Source organism: Mercenaria mercenaria, chromosome 7, assembly GCF_021730395.1.
Source record: "Mercenaria mercenaria strain notata chromosome 7, MADL_Memer_1, whole genome shotgun sequence".
In the NCBI taxonomy this organism is placed as follows: domain Eukaryota; kingdom Metazoa; phylum Mollusca; class Bivalvia; order Venerida; family Veneridae; genus Mercenaria; species Mercenaria mercenaria.
The window spans coordinates 14,857,608-14,885,185 of NC_069367.1; the positions used below are offsets into that span (position 1 = coordinate 14,857,608).

At 33.3% G+C, this 27,578-nt stretch overlaps 1 protein-coding gene across 12 annotated transcripts in view; it reads right to left on the minus strand.

The window, feature by feature from the left end:
* The window catches only part of LOC123554864 (acetylcholinesterase-like), a 183,351-nt gene that overhangs the window by 64,730 nt on the left and 91,043 nt on the right, over nt 1-27,578 (minus strand). For 3 of the 12 annotated variants that reach the window (XM_045345237.2, XM_053547634.1, XM_053547631.1), the window contains exon 2: nt 19,920-19,974. The exons of 3 other annotated variants lie outside the window; for them this stretch is intronic. The gene's annotated coding sequence lies outside the window, so the exon portion shown is untranslated. Of the gene's footprint in view, nt 1-12,169; nt 12,283-19,919; nt 19,975-27,067; nt 27,483-27,578 lie in introns of those variants that run through there. 6 more of the 12 variants (XM_053547640.1, XM_053547633.1, XM_053547636.1 and 3 more) reach the window with 5 other exon arrangements.

Consider the following 27,578-nt stretch of genomic DNA (forward strand, 5'->3'; position numbering starts at 1 on the left):
GGATACATATTGGTTGATCTATATTTGTATATGGTTACTACATGATTATTTCTATAATTATCATTTTTGAATTCTGATTTCAGACTTTTCTACGGTTTCGTAGAACAGAACGTATAATTATTTAGAAAATTATGTCCTACCCATTGCGACATGTTGTCATTAGTGCAACGTCTGTATAATTGTCCTGATCAGTTTTGATGCACACCATATGGTAGACATGTCTTTTGAGGGATCAATACCATTTTTACTGATTTTAGAGAGTAACATTAGATAATAATGCTTTTGAAATCATTTTATATTCAATTTTTCACTCCAGAGAAAGGTTAACGAAGTTTTTACATATTTTTGTTTCATTATTTATGCGTGAGAAAACAATCCCAACAACGGCGGCTATTTGATGGAACAATTTCATTTTAGGTGTTATTGTAAAGGGTCAATTTGACGATAGTTGTTTCGAAGTTATATACGTTCCTAAAAAACAATTGGAGAGGAATTTCCAAGCGTTTTACATGATTCTTTCATTACGTGTAGTCAGAAAAATTATATCCATTTATGCCTTTTTAAGTTTGTAATAGTTACAGTCACTGAATCATCATTTCTGAGAGGGTCTCCGTTGCCGAGTTGTTAAGGTCGCTAACTTCTAATCACTTGCCCCTCATCGATGTTTATGATAATAAATAATTTCATAGAGTATGTTCAAGAAGTGGGTAGAGGTTTATGATAAAATTGTTATCATAACTGTACCTTGATCTGGGATGATTCGACTCTCGTGGACTTTACAAGACAAAATATCATTCGGCGTTTCATTGCCACATGCCACAAAATTCTTTCGACCTGAACACAACACACCATATCAAAATTCTGTTATAAAACCCTGCTGCCTCATTTTTGTACATTGAGGTTTCCAGACTTCTTCGGGCATTCATTATAAAATAGAAAAAGTGGAAACTCCACAGGTCGCTCAACACGACAAAAACGAAAATGTTGCAGGCTCGGTTTGACTAAGCCTGTTCGTGGGCGGTAGCGGAAATGCATGCCACCCTCCACGCCCTCTAAACCCAAATTATTCTAAAATCTACTGCGTCCATAGCGGAAACACAAACATATTTCCGAATTAACCTTAAAGAATAATGAGTTCTTTTTACAGCTGTTTGTTGTGGATTTAGGATCAACAAGCGTAAACTGCTTATTAGTGACATCTGTTGATGAATAAAAACACCCAAGTTGAATTATATTGAATGAAACAGAAGTTGTCCTGTACAATACCATTTGTACCCGGTATACGACATAGAAAAAAAAGAGATCATGTGGTATTATAAAATAGTTAGTAATTAGTACTATTGAGTAAGTGTCCGAAAATACATTGTTTTAGAAAAGATATAAAGGGTGTAAAGAAAACTCCTTCTATTATTATTTTACTGTATAGAATGGTCCATTATAATCACCGATAAAGTCATGAGATTTATTACTGTACAAGCTTTGATCAATATAAAACATCCTTTTTTCATGCAAAATTTTAGAAAATGGCCAGTTTCGCTGAATTTCAAGTGGGGGGGGGGGGGGGGGCATTAACGACACAAATGTGTTGCAATATGTATAGAAGATATATGTTTTGCCTTACAAAATAATATTTGACATAAAATGCAAGTATTATAACTGAAACACGTGGCAATTCTGGCTTATTCAAAAGTTCACCTTTTCTGAATTTAATTATGATAATATGTAAGAGTAAACTATTTTTTTAAAGATTAAGATATGAAATAAGTCATAATTCTATATCAGCAATATATGAAAATAACAGCACTTTACACAACAGAAAAAAAGCTCTACATATCTCACTTTTCGTGTTATGCTACACTGGCTTACTTATTCGATAGGAACTTCTTAAATACCCTTCATATACTCAGCAAAAGGTCTAACTCCACACCTACAATTATGGATACATCTCGCTAACCTTTGGACATTTTGCAACAAAATGTGGACACTATATAGATCAAATATTTAATAAAAGTAATTCATGAAACATTTACGTAAAATGGCAAATTTATTGAAGCGTGAACAATTTGAACAGTACACCCCCCCCCCCCCCCCCCACCACAAATGAAGTCACACAATCCGAGTTCTTAGTATCTCGTCTGCACTCCGACAGCATTAACACCGGCTGTACACCTGGAACGTATGAATCGAATGAACGGTTGGATAGGCCCCTGTGGAAGAGTGTTCTTACAGCAGCATTTTGTAGTTCATAGAGATTGCGAGGAACGGGTCTCAAAACTCCTGACTCTTCGCCCAAGTTCATCCTACAGGTGTTCAATGGGATTCGAGTCATGAGACTTTGAACACCACGGTAGCACGGTAGCACACGAATGTTGTTTTCGTTTCAACTAGTTTTCGAATATTATTTCATATAAAACATGTTTAAGCATGTACCTCATGGTTTGATATGCCACTCTGGGCCATTCCGATGGCACACCCTCTCTCGTCTAGCGTCATACAGTGTGTACTTGTGGAAACAGGATATTTTTATGTTTTTCACTGTGTACTGATCACACAAATTTCATATACACATTTTGGACCGTGTAGAGCGACTGGTAGATATTTAAACATGAAAAGCACGTAATGCACGTGGACATTGGAAATCGATAAAGGAGAGGGCATTTGCTTAAAATGATATCGGTTATCTGTAGGACGATACGTAGGTACTTAGCAGACGACATATAGATATATTACCGGCTATAGCAAGAAAAATAATCATATTTCTAAAGTGTGTAGTTTATACAGCTTATATTGTAATAACGCATTTCTGCTAAAATGTCTCATATATATTTCCTTTATCTTTACTTCGAGGTGGTTTGCAGGTGATTCTGTTTACACGGTGTGACTGTAGTTGCGTTTATTGTGCTCAGTGCATTCATGGACCCTCAATTTAATTTACTTTTTATTTTTAGATTGCTTCGTAATTTATATCTAATAAATGTCTGATGGATTAATACGGTATTGACGTCAGTCACGCACTGATTATATTCCGGCCAGAGTCTAAAACATAGAGATCTTTTCTTGCTTGAATTCAAAATAATTTGCACTTTAGCTTATGCTGAGTATCTTACATATTCATCGCACATCCAATAATTGAAAGGCATTTTAAACATTTTGTAAGCTGACGTACTCATTCTAGTTTTATATGGCATCGTAAATTAGTTGAAAATGGCGGAAGGTCAAAATACCACCAAAACAAAATATTTTACCTTATAATCAATCATTGTTAATTCTAAGTGGCAGAGGAATATGCCCTTATTCATCACTTAGCACGCGATCTACTTTGAGAAATGGACGTTATCTCTTCCATACTGCCACTTCTATAACTGATTATAATAACAGCTTTTAACAACCTTTATTGGAGTTTGGTTTTGTGCTTCGTTCTAACAGCAATTAAAGTTAATTTTGCTGTCTGAGAAATAAACAAGACAGCTACTTGCAGGTGATATTGATTGAGAAAAATGTTTAAGACCTTAAAATTAGGGAAAAAATACTTGAGAAAAAGCCCTTGCTGAGCCAGTAACGTATGTTATATGTCTGATAATGAGCCCAAGGTATATTGAAACTTGCTCGAAACTTCAATGCCTACTTATCTGAATACATACTTTTTATACGCTTTTTTACAGGATAATGAGCTCCCGAACAGAACTAAGTGATAGACCATTTAAATATTCATAAAGAATCAATTGGTATTGTAAAGAAACTTTTGAAACCTTTTGCTTAGTCTCCTGCCGTCTTATAGACGAGAAAAAATAAATTGTTGCGTAAATATTGACTCAATACATACTCTAATATTTCAATGGGAAATACGACTATTGTTATTTCAAAGAGGCTGTCTCTTTGACATATTTATCAAAACCACCTTTTCATTCTACGTTTACAACGGGAAATATTAATTAAAGATTTAAAGATCGCACTATAGATTATATAATGAAAGAAGAAAATAACATAAATTCGTGCCCTTCTACCTTATTTTGTTAAATATTTTTATAACCCGTCACCATCAAATCCGGTATTGCTTTTAGGGATAATGTCCGTTTAAATACTGAAGCAGAATGAATAGTAAGTTAACAACATAGAACACATAAAGTGTTTGTAGATTGTTATCGTAAAGCCCCTATATCCCTTAATAATCCTTAACCCGACAATGGAGAAATGAATTGTCATCGAAATGTAAACCTATAAACAGTACGTTGCAGATACAATATATCTGTTTCAGTCTTGAAATAAAATAAAACAGTACGTGCACCGTACTTGTCAGCTCATCTGTAACGACAATCTAACGTGACATGTAATGCTTTCATCCTCGAGTGTGTTTAAAATGAACTGTATTTATTTATTTATTTACTTACTTCAAATTATTTATTCATTCATTTATTAGTTTGTTTGTTTATCTATTCATTCGTTTATTTATTTGTTGCAGTTTGATTTAAATATTTTTATCCGTTTTATGCATTTTTACATTTTTCACGAACTTCAAGAATAAATGTTATCTTTTTATGACACTATTTTATAAATAATCAGCATGTAATTATCATATCATGTGTACTGAAGGAAAAATCTTTTATTATTTAATGAAGTAACATTCAATAACGTACCATTTTATCTAATATGTTTTGATCTGTCACTACCTTTATCCTCTCATAAATATCACAGAGCTTTTGAATAAAAAATGACTGAAATTTAATCCTTTAATCCAAACACTGACCATATTAGTCCAAACAATGACATTGTTTGAGAATCGATTTAGAGCGGCATATCAAACGGAAAAAAAATATGAATTGCGAATAGAAATTGCATTAATAAATAGTCTTGAGTTGGCAAAATTTAGGCACATGGAAAGGCCCATACTAGAATGTCATGTAAAATTTTCCAAGATGCTCAGTATTGCAACGTTACCATTACCCAGCTTTCACGTGTAGGAACCACACACCTGTCGTAAGTCAACTGAATGGAGATATCTCTACGCTCCATGAAAGGTTTCGACCTCACAGCGATGAAGGGCATGTGATTGCCAGCAAAGTTAACCATGTGATTGCCAGCGAAGTTAACCATGTGACTGCCAGCTAATTGCCACCACTTGACCCTGAGGGCTACAGCTTTTGCAATATGCGTTCACACTGAGCAATCATGTTTCAGTTTTGTTATTTTCTATCTAATATCAGTTATTACACACATGGTAATCAAATACTGATAACTCACCTGGAACCCGTTGAGATTTTAGCAAAAAACACAAGGGGATTAAGAAGATAAAAAAGCCAGAGTATTTAGGAGACAAAAAAAATAGAACGGAATTAAGAAGGCAAAAGTAGCAGTGGGATTAAGAAAGCAAGAGAGTCCAAAGCTATGGGATTAAGAAGGAAAAAGAAAAGCAATGGAATTAAGGAGGCAAACCATGCAATGGAATTAAGGAGGCAAACCATGCAATAGAATTAGGGAGGCAAACCATGCACTGGAATTAAGCGGGCAAACAATGCAATGGAATAAAGGAGGCAAACCATGCAATGGAATTAAGAAGGCAAACCATGCAATGGAATAAAGGAGGCAAACCATGCAATAGAATTAGGGAGGCAAACCATGCACTGGAATTAAGCGGGCAAACAATGCAATGGAATAAAGGAGGCAAACCATGCAATAGAATTAGGGAGGCAAACCATGCACTGGAATTAAGCGGGCAAACAATGCAATGGAATTAAGGAGGCAAACCATGCAATAGAATTAGGGAGGCAAACCATGCACTGGAATTAAGCGGGCAAACAATGCAATGGAATAAAGGAGGCAAACCATGCAATGGAATTAAGAAGGCAAACCATGCAATGGAATAAAGGAGGCAAACCATGCAATGGGACTAAGAAGGCAAACCATGCAATGGAATAAAGGAGGCAAACCATGCAATGGGACTAAGAAGACAAACCATGCAATGGAATAAAGGAGGCAAACCATGCAATGGGACTAAGAAGGCAAACCATGCAATGGAATAAAGGAAGCAAACCATGCAATGGAAGTAAGGAGACAAACCATGCAATGGAATTAAGAAGGCAAAAAGCAACACGATTAAGAGGGAAGACAAACAAGAGGGCCATAATGGCCCTATATCGCTCACCAGAGTTAATCATGTTTGTTTGTTTTGGGGTTAACACCGTTTTTCAACAGTTAGTCATGACACAGATTCGAACTTGACCTAGAAATCATGAAGAACCAAGTTTCATAAATATTGGGTCACAACTGTGGCCTCTAGTGTTCGCAAGCTTTTCCTTTGAGCTGGCCTACTAGCCTAGTTTTGACCCCACATGACCCAGTTTCGAACTTATCCTACAAATCATTAAGACAAACATTTTGACAAAGTTTTGTAAATATCGAGTCAAAATTGTGGCCTCTAAGACAAATGTTTCCTTTAATTTGATGGGGTGACCTAGTTTTTGACCCCACATGAATCAGATTCAAACTTGATCTAGCAATCACCAAGACAATCATTCCAACCAAATTTCAACAATATTGGGTCACAACTGTGGCCTCTAGAGTGTTAACAAGCTTTTCCTTTGATCTGGCCTACTGACCTAGTTTCTGACCACACATGACCCAGTTTCAAACTTAATCTAAAAATCATTAAGACGAACATTCTGACCAAGTTTCATAAAGATTGCGCCAAAATTGTGGCCTTTAAGTGTTTACAAGTTTTTCCTTTCCTTTGATTTGACGGGTTGACCTAGTTTTTGACCCTAAATAACCCAGATTTGATCTTGTCCTAGAAATCATCAAGAAAATCATTCTGACCAAGTTTCATAAATATTGGGTCACAACTGTAGCCTCTAGAGTGTTCACAAGCTTTTCCCTTGATCTGGCCTAGTGAACTAGTTCTTAATCCCATATGACCCAGTTTCAAATCCTAGAAATCATCAAGACAAACATTCTGACCAAGTATCATAAAGATTGATTCAAAACTGTGGCCTCTAGAGTGTTCACAAGCTTTTCCTTTGATTTGACCTCCTGACCTAGTTTTTGACCCCACATAACCCAGATTCACACCTGACCTAGAAATCTTTAAGACAATTATTCTAACCAAGTTTCATAAATATTGGGTCACATCTGTGGCCTCTATAGTGTTCACAAGCTTTTTTTTTATCAGTTCTACTGATCTAGTTTTTGACCCCAAATAACCCAGTTTCAAACTTGACCTAGACATCATCAAGACAAACATTCTGACCAAGTATCATAGTATCATAAATATTGAGTCAAACTTGTGGCCTCAGAGTGTTCACAAGCTTTTCCTTTGATTTGACTGTGTGACCTAGTTTTTGACCTCACATAACCCAGATTCAAACTTGACCGCAAAATCATCAGGATAATTATTCTGACCAAGTTTCATTTACATTGGGTCGCAGCTGCGGCCTCTAGAGGGTTCACAAGCTTTTTCTTTGATCTGGCCTACTGACCTAGTTTTTGATTCCACATAATCCAGTTTCAAACTTGACGTAGAGATCATCAAGGCTAATATTCTGACCAAGTTTCATAAATACTGGGTCACAACTGTGGCCTCTATAGTGTTCACAAGCTTTTCCTTTGATCAGTTCTACTGACCTAGTTTTTTAACCCAGATAACCCAGTTTCAAACTTGACCTAGATATCATTAAAGGGAATTCCTATAGTTTTTTATGCGCATCTTTCTGCGCAGCTGACACTTTCTATGGAAAACTGGACTGAAGTCAAGATTTGTTGAAACATGTTACAGACAACCTTAAATATGAAGAATCTTGAATGAAATAACATTTTTGATAAGTTATATCAGAAATCAAATGTTAATATTGATTTATGTTGTATTGACAAGTATCATGCCTGACAGGTATCTTGCTATTTTTGTGGTTGTGTTTTCACATCGCATTTTAGTACAAAGACAGTGTTGTTAATATAATGTAAGATAATTCACTTAGTACTGATAAGACAATATCACCTTTCAGATTATTTAGTATTCAATTATAGAAAGAATGAAGAATTTTTAAAACTATTTTTTAACTTTTAGCAGACATACATGGTTCGCGCCATTTCCGTCCGAACAGGTGTTGTATTCCAGCGGTCTTAACATAAAATTTAGCCTGGTGACCCATACATTTTTAGCCATTTTTATGCTCACAATACCATTATCTATACACAAGAAAAACAGGAAAAAATTCTATGAAAGAGTTTTTTCAAAATTGAAAAAAATATTGTTCACTATGGGTATTTTTCATTGAAAAAAAGTTCACAAAAGTAAATATGAAACAATATTTTTTTTCCATTTTTACCCATTATTGTAAGGATAGATTATTACAAATATGACTATGATATCAAATAAGTATATAACAAAATATACAAAAAGAAAAAAACCGTATTGTGCTCCCTGGATGTACATTTTCGTTGGTATTTATAAAAAAGCAGAAAATTATGAAAATGTTAAAAAATCGCTGGCAGTTTCAGCAACAGTGGGTGTGTTCAAAACAATTTTTCACAAAAACAAGCCTGGTGACCTATTGTTTTTATTTGTTCATTGTTTTCAGCACACATTTTCCTATCATATATGTGAATTTAAAAAAATTCTATGAAAGGAAAAAAAACTATAGGAATTCCCTTTAAGACAAACATTCTGACCAAGTATCATAAATATTGAGTTAAACTTGTGGCCTCTAGAGTGTTCACAAGCTTTTCCTTTGATTTGACTGTGTGACCTAGTTTTTGACCTCACATAACCCAGATTCAAACCTGACTGCAAAATCATCAGGACAATTATTCTGACCAAGTTTCATTAATATTGGGTCACAACTGCGGCCTCTAGAGGGTTCACAAGCTTTTCCTTTGATCTGGCCTACTGACTTAGTGTTTGATTCCACATAACCCATTTTCAAACTTGACCTAGAGATCATCAAGGCTAACATTTTGACTAAGTTTCATAAAGATTGGGTCACAAATGTGGCCTCTAGAGTGTTCACAAGGCAAATGTTGACGCATGACGGACGACGCACGTCGCACGACGACGCACGCCAGACAATGACCGGTCACAATAGCTCATCTTGAGCACTTTGTGCTCTGGTGAGCTAAAAATGCGATAAAGAAGAAAAACAAAGCAATTGAATTAACAAACAGCAAATGGATTAAGGAGACAATGAAGTGAACGGGATAAAGAAGGCAACAAAGTAATGGAATTAAGGCGACAAAAAAAAAAAACAAGTGGTTTAAGGAGGCAAAATTGCACTGGTATTAATGAGGTAAAAACAATGGGATTAAGAAGGCACAAATTCAACGGAATTAAGGCAGCAAAAACGCCAAGGGATCAAGGCAGAAAAAAAATAATTAAGGAGGGAAAATGCCATGAAGACTAAGGAAACAAAAAGGCAGTGACATTAAAGAGGAACAAACGCCGAAAGACTGATTCAGCAAGAAATGGAGTTAATGCGTAAAAACGGGATTAGTGAGGAATAAAGAAATTTGATTGTGGAGTTTAAAAAGAAACGGATAAAGGAACAAAAAACGGAAAGAAAGAGATAGTTTCTACTGCTCTGAGCCCGACGTTATAAAATTTAGATATGACTTTGCTCTATAATGTAAACATATATTTAGCTTTTTATCCTTAGTGGTGCACTTTTGAGATATTTTGAAAGTAGTGACAGATCAAAACATACTCTCTTTCGAATCGATTAAATACACATGAGTGATATACATTATATAAAATTGACATTTCCATAATATTGATATAGATTTTATAAATGAATAATCGTTTCCTATTTGTCACTTTTGAAAAAACGACATTCGGCTGTTTTCGTTTCAATTTCAATGATTAGATGGTAACCAACCAACCAAGAACATAAAGATATTGTTGCAAAGAAACATTTTTCCTTTAAATGTTTCATTAAATAAGTGAAAATGGTAAATCGTTTTCAGATAGGCTGATTTTTGACAAGAGTTGTCTGTCCTTATTCTAATACGAGAAACACAACTTCAATACCAGGCTGCCTATTTTAAGTTTGCTTATAACTGATACAATCCTGACAAAAAGCTAGTACATTGGTTAGTTCTTGAGATCAAGATCAGTATCTATGAAATATTTTTATCGTCAACAAAATGTAATCATTTTTTTTTTCTTAATACTACCGTTTAGGCAGAAAACCCCGTATTTTTTCTAAGCAAAAGAGGTTTTCATATGAAATAAAATGTGAAAAGGTTTAATGCAATAATGTGGCTTAACAGTGTTGTTTTATTGACAAATATACTAAAAAGCACACTAATGTGTCAAAAGAACTAGTTTTGTAAAATATTACTGTGCCTTGTTTTACGCTATGAAAAAATTTAAATTTTCTGGTCATCATTTGAATACTATAGAAAATAAGCTTTCCTTGTCGATCAAAACAACCTCTACATCTTTAATATGATCCGCGCCATGAGAAAACCAACATAGTGGCTTTGCGATCAGCATAGATCCAGACCAGCCTGCGCATCCGCGCAGTCTGGTCAGGATCCATGCTGTTCGCTAACAGTTTCTCTAATTCCAATAGGCTTTGAAAGCGAACAGCATGGATCCCGACCAGACTGCGTTAATGCGCAGGCTGGTCTTGATCCATGCTGGTCGCAAACCCACTATGTTGGTTTTTTCATGGCGCGGCTCATATGATTACATTCATTGACCTGTACACGTAAGACTACATCTTCTACAAATGATACGAGTTACGTAATGGTTCCTGCTGTTTAATTTCTCTTTTTTTTCTAATATAAGAATAAATGATCAATAAATCAAGTCAAATATCGACCATTATCCAATTTACTACCACTGACCAATCAAAAGGATCCCTACAGCAAAAGTATTTTTCTCTAAAGATAAAATTTGTCCTTAATGTGTAAATAATTTAGAGTTATTCTGAAAAAAATACGACACATTTACCTATGAAGTATATTCTAAAACGGACACGGCCATATCAAACCAGTTTTGATTTTATTATAAATTGATGACGAAGCATTTTTTGTCATGTAAGAGCTCACGTTTGACAAATAAAATTTCAAAGCTAGTATGTAAATTTTGTTCTTTTATATTTCAAATGTGTAGTTAAGTTGCGGTTTTGTACTCGCTTTTAATGTTAAAACAACTTTCGTTACAAAAGCACGCGCCGCCCCTATTATCTACACTCTTGAAAAATTCAAGTTGGACTGATGTTCCTTACAAAAAGTGATTATGTAAAATTTGTTTTAGTCAATATTAAAAGTGTTATCAACAAAATGCGTGCAACTTATCAACAAGAGGCATGCAACTTTTCATATCCATATATTTGGGTTAACATGTATTTGAACGTAGGCCTCCTGCTGTCCATAGAATTATTCAAAAAATTGCTCCAGCGTTATATTGAGGCTAATATAATCCTAATGCCATTTTAATTGCTACTGTTTCTTACTATGATTGCTGTAGGAGTAAATGATTTTATTCCTGTGTTCATGTTTCTATAAATCCTGCCGAAAAAAAAATCGCACATATTGAAGAAAGTTCCAAAGTTGCTTTAAGTTATAAGGCAGGGTTTAGACATGTATTAACAAAACATTAAAATTAATTTAGTCCTTAAAGTTCCATATAAATCTTTTTCCGCTCCAATTCTTTATGTTTTAGTTAATTTTGCTCTCGGTACCAAAACATTCAAAATCAATTTTTTACCAGATTTGGCTTAAAATCATGTTCATCGAATTGTAAATATTCTAACTAAGAAATTTAGTGTTTCGTTTGAAAACAAAACACCTTTTTTCAACTTTATTGCTGTCCGATTCGGACATATTATTATAAGCGGCTTTGAAAACAAAAAGATAAACAACGGTTTCATCAAAGTGTGAACGTCTCGACTTCAGCAATCAAATGGATTTAATTGATAAATATTGCAATTTTATCGAATCACATTTAAACTATTCATCAAGATATTAAATGTATGTTATCCTGTTTAACACTCAGCAAATAGAACTCTAAAGACTACCTCAATAAAGAAAGAAGCACCGTACCTAATCACAAATGCTGTACATTTTGAATACTAGTATTTTATTCATACACTATTTGTCAACACGTTAGTTAGTATGAATTAATTGCATATCGTTACAACAAGAAAAATGTATCTAAATTCCGTGAACTATTACATACCATTTATCTTTGTATCCCAGTATTATTTTGTTAAACATGATGTCATAGAACAAACAACAAAAACAAACTATTTATACCGATCTTTGTAAGAGAACTTTTCCAGTAGAATCTAGGTACGCAGCCAATAATAACTTACACGCTTCACGCATGCTGCAATTGCCTACGAAGTAACCCTATTTTGTAGATTAACGGATCAGTATGAATGGTGTTTATTCAATTTGAGCAACATCTGTTGTAGTGTTATAATGTAATATATTATATTAAAAACTAATTATGCTCTTGAATCGGTGCTCACCGCATGTTATTCATAGTAGCATAATTGCACTTATTTTCAGTTCAGTATTGGAATCAAGTATCAGCGTATCACAGCATTCAGCTCTGAATTGCACAGTCCGAAAATTAAACCTTCACAAAGTAATGCTTACCGAATTCAAAGTTCATCTTCAGACAGAAAGCTACTCACTTGTGTATCAATTTTAAGTTCCACACAAGCAAATTTCTAATTTCAAAAGCTCAAAAGCACACAAGATCTAACCCTAATACTAACTCATTTTTTGTAAGGAACTTCTTTTATATTTCATTAGTACAAAGGTAAACAACAAAAGACAACAAAGGAATATTTTGTATCAGTCTTTAGACATGGCAAAGTATGATATGTTTTGTTTTAACGCTCTTTCCAAGCTATTTCCTTGTGTAAAAATTGACATTAAGCATCAAACATCTTCTGAAAATAGACATATTGGTTAATTTCTACAGTGATTGTTGCAACTTCTAAATATTGCATATTTTATTACATCTCTTTCTTTAATTACTCGATTATCTTTTCCAACGTTATTTTTTTTCATACTGTCATTGACGTAAGAGGTCGAATGTATTGGAATTAATCTAAAGATGTTAGACATGCCAACAGGTGAAATATGTATGATACAGCTTAAATGTAATAATATTGTGCATTTTATATCCTCATTATTATTATAACTACTGAGATGTATACTGATGCACCGTGGCTGCACTTTTCTTATCAGTCATACTAAGCCTTCGTTGGCTTTGTTTGTGTTTTAAAGATATTACAGACCGGTTAAATGTCTTTTTTCTTCGTAAAAAGTGAACATGAAAGCAATTTAGTCATGAAATCACTTTTATCTTAAAAGATGATTTTGTAACCTACCGCTGTAGCAAGAGAATTCAACTGTTTGTGAATGCAGCAGAATATCTATGGTAGAAGAGTTAATTCATTTTGTACATAATATGCCGCGTTTATTTGAGGCAGTAAAAAATAAGGATAAATACTGAACACGAGAGGCCATGCTAAAAGAAAACGCAGCCTAAACTATGTAACGATTGTGTGATCCGTTCGGAAGCTACATAATTAGATTTATTCAGAGAGGTCTCTTTAGCTCAGTGGTATGTGCAATTACTTCATAAGGTCTAAGGTTAAAGTTGGACTATCCATATAAAAGTGCTTACAGTGTTTCAAAGGTAATTTAAAACCAATTTTACGCGTTTGTACCTACACTTGTCCCGTTTTCCCCGTTTAAGAACCAAGGAAATCTTCTTCTGAAAATAGCTCATTTTCGGTACAGCCCTAAAGTACCCCTGGACTAATATTTCTTTTCAGGATTCGCCTATTTTATTGCACCCATTGATGACTATGAATAAGTAAAAACAAAAGCAATCTTACAAACAACAAATCCATCATTACGTCGGGTCGGATGGGTAAGACATTTCCCACAAGACAACTGAGAACTAGATGCCTTTGGATGCCCTGTTGCATTGAACGGTATACATAAAAATTTTAAGAAACTATCAAAACTTTAAACAAGGTTACGTTTAATATCGAATATAAATATAGAAGAGTCGCTTTTACATAATTTTGCCGCGGGGATACAGGTCATTACCACATATGCTAGCCCTAAAAATGACGTCGATCAAACCAAAGACTACACTCGTACCAAAAAAAAAAAAAGAAATCGAATTATGAAATTATGTAGCTCACACAGAGTAATATTCTGGTTGCAGTAAAAATCAACACTGCAACGAAACTAGATCAATAATTGTAGGATTCACACTAAAGGCAAATATATATGCTCGCCGGACCCTAAATCCGCCCAGTATCTCAGTATCTACATTCAAGTTTAAGGCAATAGCCTTTCATTCCTTACTGCAATATATATCCGGAAACACGACAGAGCATTGCTGCAATATTACACAAGCTTGCCGGTACTGAAAACAGTAAGAACTTGCACAGTGAATCAGTTTCTGAAAGGGTTTTAAGTTTTTCAATGATAAAACCCTACTCCCACTGTTTGATATGGATGTAGATCATTTTTCTTTTTCTGTTATAGAAATATATATATATATATATAAAGCTTCTCAGGATGTCCTTATAAGTATACATGTTATTTCAATGTCAAATAATGAGACTCAAACAAATTTTAACAATCCGTGTAAATCTTAGTACAATGTTTCCCATGCCCTCTTTCTGCTTTTCACAAAACAGTATTTTTCGGTCTACTAGAATTATATATAAAAAAGGGCTTATTCTGTTTATTTTCTCATGACCTTTTTATCCTACTCAGATTCCTTTTTTCTATAGTTCAATATTGTGAATAACATCTGTCTATTTTTAGGTCAATATTCCCTGTATTCCCTGTATTATGACTTCCCAATTTAAATTTTAAAAGGACTTTTATTCATTCTGTATTGTAGTAAATTATATTTGATTAAACCACAGTGAAGAATTACGTATTGCATGCCTATTTATGACTGCGACCTTAATTTTTAGCGATGACATTTTTTCATTTACCTATCATATTTATCGTTAGAGAAATTTGACATATAGATTTAAAGATGTAAAGCTTTTATTAATTTTACGACTGCTAGACATCTGGGTTTCAGATTTTGTCTTTCAAACAATTATAAGATATGTTAAAGATTGTCAAGTTTTTATTTTGCCCTACATGAGTCTATAACAAATAGTCCTTGCAAATTTAAACCTATAATACAATCTAATTCTAAAGTCGCCTATTGATACATAAATCATGATCTTTTTGTATTATTTTGAGAGTGGTATTCGTATATAGTTAAAAAATATTAATTTTGCAGTCGTGTCGTATTCTAACAGTATAAAAAGACATATTTGCTTTGAAGTAGCTTTAAATTAACTCAACGCCCATAGTTTATAGCATAAAAAATGTCCCATTGCGCGACTGCTTGTTGCCTGATTTACCTTAATGAAATCTTATTGAGTTTTCATGAATAAACGGTTATTTTATTTTTTATTTTTTTATTTTTATTATTTTTTTTTATTTACTTTTTTTTTGGTTACAGTCATATCGGCACAATTTTAGGACGATCTTTGCAGCTTTAGATGATGGAGGCAGACCCCAGGGGCCCATTCAGGCATTGTTTTATGCAATGAGCATCTGGGTAGAACTACCAACCTCCCTGTTGCCGGATGGCTTCCACGAACGAAAAAACAATCTTCGCAAAAGGCAAAGTTTCGAATACATACGTATCAGGGAAGGAACAAGTGACTCAAAGGCTACGAAGTTCCCAACTGAAAATTTAAGGTGGTTATTCACCTTTTGTTGTCTTTTTCCTGCTGTTTCCACATATTTAAATTGTGCACTTTTCATCTCAAAGAATCAAGATAATGCGAAATAAAGTGCAGCTTTTTCAATAAATAATATCAGTATAAAATAACTCTTAAAATTACAGACAACTAAAATGTTCGTGTACAGCACAAGTAAGAAAAATATGAAATACATTTCTTGTCGTCTGAATATATCAAAAATGGCCTTTTCCCATTTTAGTGGGCAAATTAACACTAGAAAATTGCATTCATATATGACTTCCCTTAAATCAGTATAAGTAAATATCATTAATTTAGTGTTTAAGTTTAATGTTACTACTTAAAAGTTTTAGTCAAGGCCCTGCCCTGTCTCCAGTTTTATTTTGTTTCTTAAAGTGAAACTGAAAGACTTTGATACAATGTATAGTGTATGGTAATGCTGTAATGAAAAGTACTTTGTTATATGTCGGTAATGTTATGTTCTTTTATTAATGCATCTGAGTGCTATGTCTGGACTTTGGCGGAAATCTTTTATCTATCAAACTGCAATGCACTCTAATCACAACGTCACGCACAGGATTTTTTTATTCCTTATCATCAAAATTACGCTCACAATCAGAATCACACAAATGCGTTCGTACTCTATAAACAAAAATGCATGTATTTAGTAATTCTTTACAAAGTATTCAACAGTCACATTTCAGTATATTTACAAAAATGCTCTGTAAACTATGGATTTTACTTGCATTTATAAACACGCAGTATTTTTGCGAAAATTTAGTTCAAACAGGTGATGTTTCGACGGGTAGAACTAAATAATACTTGTATGTCGTAAGTACATAATTATTTCGTATGATATTTAGCCCCAAGGTCTTGACTGAATGATTGACAATATCAGTTGTATATCTATATACAATATCTACAATGTAGATTTACACTAATGATGCTGATAGAAAATTATTCATACAGTAAATTACTAGCGTTTTTCACTTGTAGTGTTTCAGACACAGAGCGATATGACCAGAGGGACAGAGTGAGATAAAGCCCCAAGAACAGACAGAGAGAACTTTTCAGAAACAGACGTGTCCGGCTAACATAGCCTAGCTCTTTGCTAATAGACAGTCTGGCTCTTTAACGTGCCCGGTGTATAGCATCGATACACGCGAAGCCGTCTTTCCTGGGAAGAACCAGAACAGGCCTCTAAATTACTTCCTTAAACATTGGAAAACTTGTTTTTGCAAATATATCTGCTTCGATGCACGTTTAGAATCATTTCCATGTTTTTCGCCACTATATTTATATTTAGGGGGTCGAAAACCGTAAAGTCTTCAGGTAAGTAAGTGTCCCCAGTATTGTTTTCTTCCGTTAGAGTCTGTATATTGTCATATTTAACCTTATTTTTGGATAAAATATATACGAAGAGCATATCACGTAAAAAAAGAAAAGAAAAAGAGACTCGGTTTGATTTTGCCTGCTTATCAGGGGTAATGAAATGTGCAACATACCTCACGCCTTCTAGCCCAGGCTAAGTGCACCGCCAACATACAGATAGGTTAAATGCACCCATCTGAAATGGCAGTTACACGTGCAGTGTGCAATAAAGCAATTGGAAAATACGGTCAAAACACCAACTACCTTCAATTTAATTATAACATAAGGCAACTGAAAACGCCATAAAATAATTTCTGCTCTTAACAGAACAATATTAATATATCTTTGTTGTTTTTGTTTTTGTAGTTGTTTCTTTTATCTTTATCAATTATGTCACTTGATAGTGACTTTAATTCACTGTAAACGGTCCCCATGTTTTGGTTTGAATAATTTATTAAAGATATGAAAGGGAATATGTTTTACATAAAGAGAAATATGTATACTCTCTCTAAGAAAGGTTGAAACGCTTCGTTATTTAATCACTGAAAGGAATTCTTTAAGTGTGTGAAACGGGTAACAATGGTACGTGTTGGCGCTACATGAAGCGTGACTTCCGCATGCGAAACTTATATTCGAACAAGTTTTATTCGAATATGCAGACATTTGGTGATTGGTACGGAATTTTTAATGTCTGTCAAATTCGTGGCACACTGATATTATCAAGATAAATTAAACTGCTTTATAGAAGTGAGGGCAGATTTATACGTTTCGCAACGCTTTCGTCTGCATAATTTAAAACATTCGAGGTGATGATGCTATACAATTTGCCATATTATATCCTTGATTCTCTCATACCGGAATAACTAGTATGCTTGATAATTGTGTTCAGATAAAACAAAAATAGATATACATGATCTTAGCAATAATTAAATTCGAAAACGATTTTTATAAATATATGCTAACAATTTGGAAAAATCTGCTTTCCAAAGAAATATAAGTAAGCGAGTTTGTGACAGACTTCAACATGAAACGGCATATGTATCTGTCAAAAAAAATGGCTATACCGTTCTTAATTTTCTTGAGCGTATTTGCTTATTTAGGAAGAAAATGAAAGATGCACCCTACCTTGAGAAATATTTCCAATTATCCTCATCCTGTTTTCTTCGTATACGCTATTCAACTACTCATTGGTATCACTTTAATGTCTTATCTTAAACAATTGTTATTCTTCCTGTAACAATCCCCAGCAGAGAGCAGAGAAAGGTTTTTATAGATAAAATTTCTGAGGACATTGGCTCTAATTGCTATCGAATGTCATCAATGAAGATAATTGGTCAATTACTAGTTAAATTTTTACGAACAATCGATGTAAATTTGCACGAGAGGAGGTAAAATAAATACTTAAATTGCTGATTAAGCAGAGAGACTCTTAGATCATGAAATAAAACAGATATTGGATTTTGAACTTTTAATTTTGTGGCAGTACTTCATTTAAGACACGATGATAATGATATTTTGTCCTCAATAATTGCCTTTTTGCTAGCTCTTAAGGTCGAAGCAATAGATGAACTTGGTGTACAAAGGATTATTTAAAGATACAAACATCGGAAATAAGTTTTTTAAGGATGTCGAGTTAGTACAGATGAAAACAACAATTATAAAAACTGTATGATCTGGATACAAATGGTCTCTCTTAATAAATCTGAGTCATAAATGCATACTTCAAATTACTTGTCATTAAACTATATTCTTGAAAAATTCACATTGAATACTTTCATAGACCGGTGTATATAAAACATACGTTCCTATATCCGCTTGTTTCACAGCTTGTGCCTTCGATTCACATAAATACACTTTAACAGCATTCTCCTATAACTACTGTACAAGTATAAATAATGGAATGTTCCTTAGAATCAATGACCCAAAATTCATTCTTTTTCATCGCCGTATATAATTCTAAAATATGTTTTGCGTTCTTTAAACAATGTCTGCGTCCATTCATAGACGCCTTCGGTAATCTTAGTAATTCAAATTGGAGGATCGAACACAAAAGACGATCCTATTGCACAAGCTCCGTGATTCTTTCAGTGCCATGTAAGAGAAGTCTAAATAATTGGCCAGTAATTTTAACTAGAAGACAGTGGGATCAAACTCACAGATACCGATGGAAACAAAAGGAAACGGCGATGCGCAAAAAGTTGTCATTGATGACCTTGGCAGAGTCGTAATTCTAAATAGAACAAATCTCTGTCGTGATTTGAACTACTGCAATACTTGTGTGTACTTACAACAACATTTTACCAGAAAAGGCTACGTGATTTCGTAACAACCAACGTCTTTTGTTAGTTTCTGATAAAGAATTAAATAAGTAACTACAATACAAAAAAACAAGTAGAATGTCTGCAAAGATTTTATGAGAGCATATTACACTACGTCTACCTTTGCAATAAGTCTTGTCTGATGACGAGCATTCAAGCACATTAAAAAGTAAATATTTCAAAGAAATGCCGGATACATGTCAAAATAGAGATAAGATAAATGCTGGGAGTGTAAACGTGTGTTTCTGCTGTATTTATTTTATCACAAATTTACTCAATCACATCGAAGTTGTAAGTATTTTGCAAGGTTAATCAAAACCTGCTTTTATTTTGTTTGGCTGAGTTCTTCTCTTCCAAGAGATCTTATTTTCAGGTATAAATAACCTAACAGTAAAATACTATCATTGACTTACATACCACTTCGCCTTTATATATGAATTATATATAAGACATGTTTAATGAAAAATGCATTGAATATTAAACTTACAATTTGTCCTTGTAACTTGTCAATTAATGTTCTTTCACAAATCTGAGTCTTGGACCTACAAACGTCGAAAATATTACATTAGAAATCATACATGTATCTGTTTACTGTACTACCGATACACAAAGTATTCCTGCATTGCTGTGGGAATTTGATATGAATTATGGTAAATGCTGATAAATAATGACCAGAACAAATTCCCAGACGTAAAAAATGTACTAATAAGATTTCTGTGTCATTTGACAAAAAGACAAAATTTCAAAAGCTTTTAGATAGGTTATAGTGGGGATTAATGCGAAGAGCATATACTTATACATGTGACACTTGACATCCCTCATTTATAAGTTTGATAGCACAAACAATTTTATGTGTCAAAATTAATTTCGTTTATAGATAGTAAAGTCGACGTTTACTTTAATGTTATAAGTAATCAAAAAAAATCAATGGATGGGTTCCATGCTTGTTGATTGACACTCGGGTACATTTTTTGCTTTTGCTATTTTGTAAAAAAAAGAGATAGCTAGGCCGACATTCCATTAATATCCTGTAGTTCAGTAGAGACTATTAAATTCAGAAATGCAGAAGAAAATAGATATTGTTCATGCAACGGGATCATTGCAGACTGTCCAAAAAGTGCAAAATTGATGATTTTGGCATGTTATTTTTAATGGATGGTGTAAATCTTTCGCTTTGATAACTTTCTGTATATAGAGATATGTATTTGTAGTAACTGTTGATTTTAGCATAATATAACGTTAAAGCGTCAAGTTTCAAACATAACGTGGCGTTTCAACACACATTGTCTGCTGAAAAAAAAGTATTCAGAAAAACCGAGTTTGATTAAACAATATCAATTAAACATCTGCTACCAGCCATTTTCCTATAAAAACAAAAGTCAAAACATCAAACACACTTGTGTAGAAAAGAGATTAAAACAAACACTAAACTCAATACTCTTAAGTTGGTGTTCATTGCATGAAATAAAACAGTATTAGTTTACAAATATTTATATACCTGCATGTGCCTGAATTGTTGACAAACGAAGCAAATTCAAATGACTTTAAAGAGCTGTTTTTAAATATTTAAAAATAATATTGTTGAAATATGAGTGTACAGAAAAAAAACGTAACCACGGAAAAGTATTTTGTATGTAACATCGGATAAGTACAATGAATTAATTTCAATCCGATAAATTACATCTTTTTGACCGTAAAAAGCAATCAATATTTTCTTCGAGATCTTTGCATTGAATTCACATATTTTTAACAAATAGACAGCAAAAATTGAAAACTATGATAAAACGGTGTTGTTTAAAAATCATAATCATGTTGACGTTCTTTTATTAAAGTTTATTAATGCAAGCGTCTGTCACTTTACCGCTAAACTTAATCAAACGAAATAAATGCGATCTGTCATGCATCTTTTTAGGCAGAATCAAACTACATGTATAGTATCCGACGTGCTACCCTTTGACATGAACGAACGCTATATACATGATCCGTCGTGACATCCTACGAGTATTCTGCAACCACAGTGTTGTATAGAAGGTTGTTAATAAACTCTTTAAACGTTTTTCCTTTACAGTGAAAATATAGATATTCAATACCATGTCGGTGGTAATAATGATCTTTTTACAATAGAATTGTCTTCATTATCAAAACTGTTCAGCTTCTAATAAACTGATCGAAACTTATTTGGAAATTGAGTTTCCATAGCTATTCTGTTGTTGTAAAGTATTTCATGTTTTCCTTTTCATTCTTGAAAGTTTACTTTTTTGTCTATCAGTATTAAATCAAAATGTTGGTGTAGAAGGTATATTAACATTGCAACCTTTCGTAATACGCGAACTTACAAATGCAAAATATGTTACGTACGTGGAATAGGTTCTATTAACATACGTATATAAACAGTGTCTAAGGGGGATGAAGGCGAAGCCGAATTATTATAATTTGTGTGCAGAAAGAAATAGAATATTAGCGAATGTTTTCATCTTTAATTTTGTGTGTGTGTGTGTGTGTGTGTGTGTGTGTGTGTGTGTGTGTTACGTATAACTGGCTATCTAGCAAACTCAAATATATTTTAATTCGGTGTAGGTGTATGTTAACAGATATAGTGTATCTATTACAAATGATTTTTGTTAAAATAAGAAAAGATCAAATTCAACAAAATCCCCACCTCGGTTTGTTTTAAAAGGGTATTACAAACTAAGGAAATTCTAGTTGAGTTTATGTTTTGATAACTCTTAATTTTTTATCACATCGTATTATAATATGGAATGATAAATATCTAATTTTCAGTTTAGTTGATACTTTATTTCGTCACATTTCGTACTTTTTTTTTATATATTATATTCTTATTTTTTGTGTCTTATTCCGGTACGTTTGTACTTTATTACTTTATTAGAGGTTGTCAGTGACCTTAGATTTCATTCTACTCTGTAATTAACAAAATAACTCTTTTATGTTTCTTCTGCCTTTTCCGCTCTGGGAAATATGTAGTTTTTGTGAATTATCTGGGGTTAATTGCAATAACAGATCAGAAACATTCCACTCGGACTGATATTACTCGAAGCACTCTATGACTCTATGACTAAAAGAAACATACGTGCAAGGGCTGTTCACAACATTCCTCGTATATTATCCATCAAAGTATTGCCTCGTACGCTTTACTGGACATTGTAGTCGTTCCAGTTCGCATGTAACGCAACTTTTTAATGCATTTATATATTAAAAAAATGCCTTTTTGATAATTTCCCGTATCAAACTCTCCTGAAAATCCTATATTTGCTTGCAAACGTATGGCAGCGTCCTGTTGCCAGCCAGCAAAGAGATTTAAATTTGCCTTACGTAGTACTTAGTATCTCCTACGTACGACACAAACGTATGGTAGCGTCCTGGTGCCAGCCAGCAGATAGATTTAAATTTATCTTACGTAGTACTTAGTATCTCCTACGTACGACACAAACGTATGGTAGCGTCCTGGTGCCAGCCAGCAAAGAAATTTAAATTTGCCTTACGTAGTACTTAGTATCTCCTACGTACGACACAAACGTATGGTAGCGTCCTGGTGCCAGCGAGAAGATAGATTTAAATTTATCTTACGTAGTACTTATTATCTCCTACGTACAACTTAGTATCTCCTACTTAGTACACAAACGTGTGGTAGCGTCCCGGTGTCAACAGAGAGATTTAAATTTATCCTATGCACTACATAGTATCTCCTACGTAGGAAATAGTATGTCCTACGTAGGAGATACTTAGCCCTACGTAGGAGATACTAAGTCCTACGTCGGAGATATTAAGTCCTACACAGGAGATAGTATGTCCTACGTCGGAGATATCCAGTCCTAAACAGGAGATAGTATGTCCTACGTCAGACAAATTAAATCTCTCTGTTGGCACTAGGACGCTACCATACTTATGTTATCAAAATGTATAATATTTTTTATATTGTTTAATATTTTTTATATTGTTCGTACCGGTGGTTGACTTAGAACAACATTTTACGAGAAATGTAACAACCCTCGTATATTATCTATCAAAGAACTGTTGATTGTTAAACTAGAGATAAGATTAATGGGGAATACTTGTAAAAACAATGCTAATTATACATAAACTTTGGATGACCTTCTGTTGATATTAATATACCGATACACTGTTACCCTCAAAATTTGAAAACACATAATATGAAGCTAATTTTACTCTAGCTGATGTATCGTAACACTGAAAACTAAAGTAGATATTTCTGAATTTATTTAGCCTTCAAAATACTTAGCTTAGTTACGGAAAAGATTATACAAGCGAGTCTATCTACTGGTTCAACACGACCCAATCCATTTCCCTTTTAGACAAAGAAGTCATTATGCAACACGTTCACTGTCTGTACGTCACAATATTATGATGTCATATAGCGTCAAACGTCATAGCGTACCGGCGCGCTGAAAAAGAAAACCTCACTAAAGGCAAATGTTTTACGGATATTTTCAAGGATTTAAATAAAAATCCTTGTGTAAAAAACGTGTAAAAACGAAATAATATACATATGTATCTCAAACAGTAATTTGCTATTGAATAATATCATTATTTTCTTTTCAGATTCGTATTATTATATCACTCGGGATGCGCCTTCATGATATAATTCCTTCAGAACATGATTTTATTCAACGACAGATCATTGTCTGGAATATGTAATTTTTTAACTTAATGATAACTTTATCTGTTAATTATAAAGTTTGTTCATTTTGAGTATAAAATGCTTGTAGATTCTGAGTTTCAAACGTATTTCTTATATGGAACAGAGATAACTTTAAAATGAAGTTTTTCAAAATGCTCCAGTAAAATGTCCTATCGCTGATTTAGTGCACTGACCTCAAGATCCTACGACAAAAAAAGAGAAAACATATCATCTGAAATGTAAAAGTGACCAATTCGAAAACGTAAAAACTTTAGAATCTCACTAAGCTTCAACAATAACTACGTCCTAATAAAGACAATTACTATAAACCTTGCCGCTAATTTGTGTTAACTTTTATCCCGTAGTGTTAATTTACTTGTGATCAGAGACCACCTGTCAAAAAGGTAACTTATTTCATTTTCCAAGGGTGATATTTACATACAGGGTAAGCTGTATTTCAAACCTTTCTAATCATAAGAATTTCATCCTTTATATCTATAAACACATTCCATAATAATTCATATTAACCTTCTGCCAAATTCAGAAATATTATAGTTAAAGAACTAGAATAATTTTAAATACTTATTTCATTTTTATCTCTGTCATTCTTGTAAAATATATTTGTAAGTATACAATTTCGGTTTCAAAATAAAAGTTTTTAAACTAAAATGCCATAGTTTCAGTAAAATGATAAATTTCAATAAAGCCTTAAAACTTGTGTGAAGGGCTTCCATATACATACATTCAGTAAATCAATCAGTTTTGTACTTACAACTGTATTCTATCGACTTAGTTTGCACAATATATTATTCTATTTGAAGTAGTAATGTACAGCCTTCAAAGAAGAAAAATGAAAATAATCTTAATTACGTCACTGGCATTTTTGACAAATTGTCAGTCACAAAGGAAGCACAGACATAAATTAGGTTTTCCTACATTTATGACATTTGAAAAATATTACCAGTCTTTAGATGTTAATGTGAAGCATATATAACTGGGATATACAGGTATTGACATCCCTCATTAATAACCTGCCTGAAGTGACCAAGTAGCAAGTGACCGGTAGGTAAATAGCTGACAAAATTTATATTTCAGAAACAGACTGGCTTTTATAATGAGAAGTGTGCATTGCTCTTGGCCAGTTTAATGTAATATTTTGAACAGGAAGGTATTTAACACATTCTAATATATATATAATCAAAAGCTGTTAATAAATGTTGTGCAGTCTTCTGTATCTACGTGCCTTTTCATGATATTTATACATAGCGTACAAAGGCAGCATTCCATTTATACATAATGTTCCCCATGGGGATTTTTCAACATTGGCAGCATTCCAGAAAGCATTTCTTGCAAACTATCCATTGAAATAATCTCATTTTAAAGTTCAAAACATAATTTCTAACAAACAAGTAAAACAGGCTGTGCATCCTCTACTTTCATTATACATTTGTATAAACATACAATTTTCGAACATCGACGAAGATTGCATAAAGCAAATGCCTACCCAGTTTAACCCCTACCCTGCTAAACTTCTATAATGTACTAGTCCATCTTTCAATTTGGACAGTACCATTAACCGTTAATAGGGGTGCTTACCAAAAAATACTGACTGAATGGCGAACAGTGCAGACCATGATCAGACTGCACGGATGTGCAGGCTGATCTTGGTCTGCACTGGTCGCAAAGGCAGAATCACTTGCCACCAGAGGCTAAGGGTTAAAGAAAGGTGGGACACGTACATGCAGGTCTTTTGTTTACGGACTGAAAGTCAGAAACTTGGGTGATACATCTGTTAGAAAATAAAATTGTGTTAACATTATAGAAGACAATTAAAAAATTGGTTGAATCTATTCTACTTGAAGCAAACTTATTACAATTTTTCGTCACCTATAGAACAGAACGATTAATTTTGGGAGGGTCGGCTTAACCTAAACAGTTTATTATCCCTGCTGGAGACTGTAGTTTATCTTTTATAAACAAGTTCACTTATTAACACTTCAAATTCAATCATGAAATTACTATTGTACGAAATTTCAGGTATTGGTCACTTTGATTTTATTACCAGTCACGGTTTATCCAGCAATGTGATATATAATCACAAATTCGACATCTTTTTAAACGGCTTTAAACTACTGATGAAAAACTAACAATCTATTCTTATGATCTGAACCATTTCAATTCAAAATAGGCCGATGCTTTATTAAAACTCTTAAAAAGTCATCGAAATGTTTTTCTAAGGTCAGATAAAGGTGATGACTGTTTCATATAGGGCATTTGGGAGGGTCATCTATACGTGCTTTTTCAAATGAAAATAATTATTTAAGTGGTGTAAATAGTTTTCACACAATTCAATTGAAGGATTTGTTCATTTTTTCCAAACCAATGAACCAAAAAATAAAGTTTGAAATATCAACATTGTATCTGCTTCAAAAAAGAGGCTGTATCATAGTTTGTAAAATATATTTCTTATCAGTTGGTATTTCTCTGCAATAAATAAACCTGTAAAAACTAATATCTTTCAATGACTGAAATACATATCTGCGCTTAATCAATCACCATTATGATAAATATTGATGAAAATAGTTCACTTTGAAACCAGTCTGTAATTATGTGTACATATTGTTAAGTTAGTTTGGCGTCGATTGCTTTTGATATGATTCCTTAAAGGTAATTTGATTCGGTTCACCTAAATTACAACTAAAACAAATAATTGCAATTTAGCTTTACTCGTTTTAAAACTATTGGGCATGATGAAATTATTAAATATAACGATCTTTCCACGTTCCTTCTGTTGCAACATTTTAAATATCTTTTTTCTCATCCATTTGTAACGCATGCAATAGACAGATTCATAATTAACCTCATCAGTTATATTCTAAAATTTACAATTTATCTTAAATATTATGTTAGGTCGAACACTTCATTTTAATAACAAAACGTATTCAATTAATCACACAAAACCCAAAATGATTACCTACGAAGATAAAGAGCTACTGTTTTCATCCTTAGTATAAAATATTCCATTTGATTTGATAATAACACCTTCCCAACAATTGTATAAAATGTACTTTGAGTCAATACTGTAGCATAGGTTTATACGTGTGTTATTTTTTTATCAAATGAATTTGTCTGAAACGTTAAAATAGATCAGACCGCGTGAGTATATAACCATAATTAATACACTATAGCAAGTAAACACATCCGACCCAATGGGCATGTAAGTCACCAGTCAACGCGCATATTAAAATATGTATTTACTTAATTTCCTACTTCAAATATATAATTAATAGTTGTAATTATATGTGTCGGATAATGTTATACATGTCTGAATTTATTGTGTTAAATGCTTCCATATGTTATTTTTACAGATTTATAGACTATCATCACGTGCTGTATGTCCAGTACCTAGACTCAATGCTGCGTTTCTGTACAGACTTCTGCTTAAACCGGTTCTACTGAGTGTAAAATATGTTTAACATTTCGAATCGT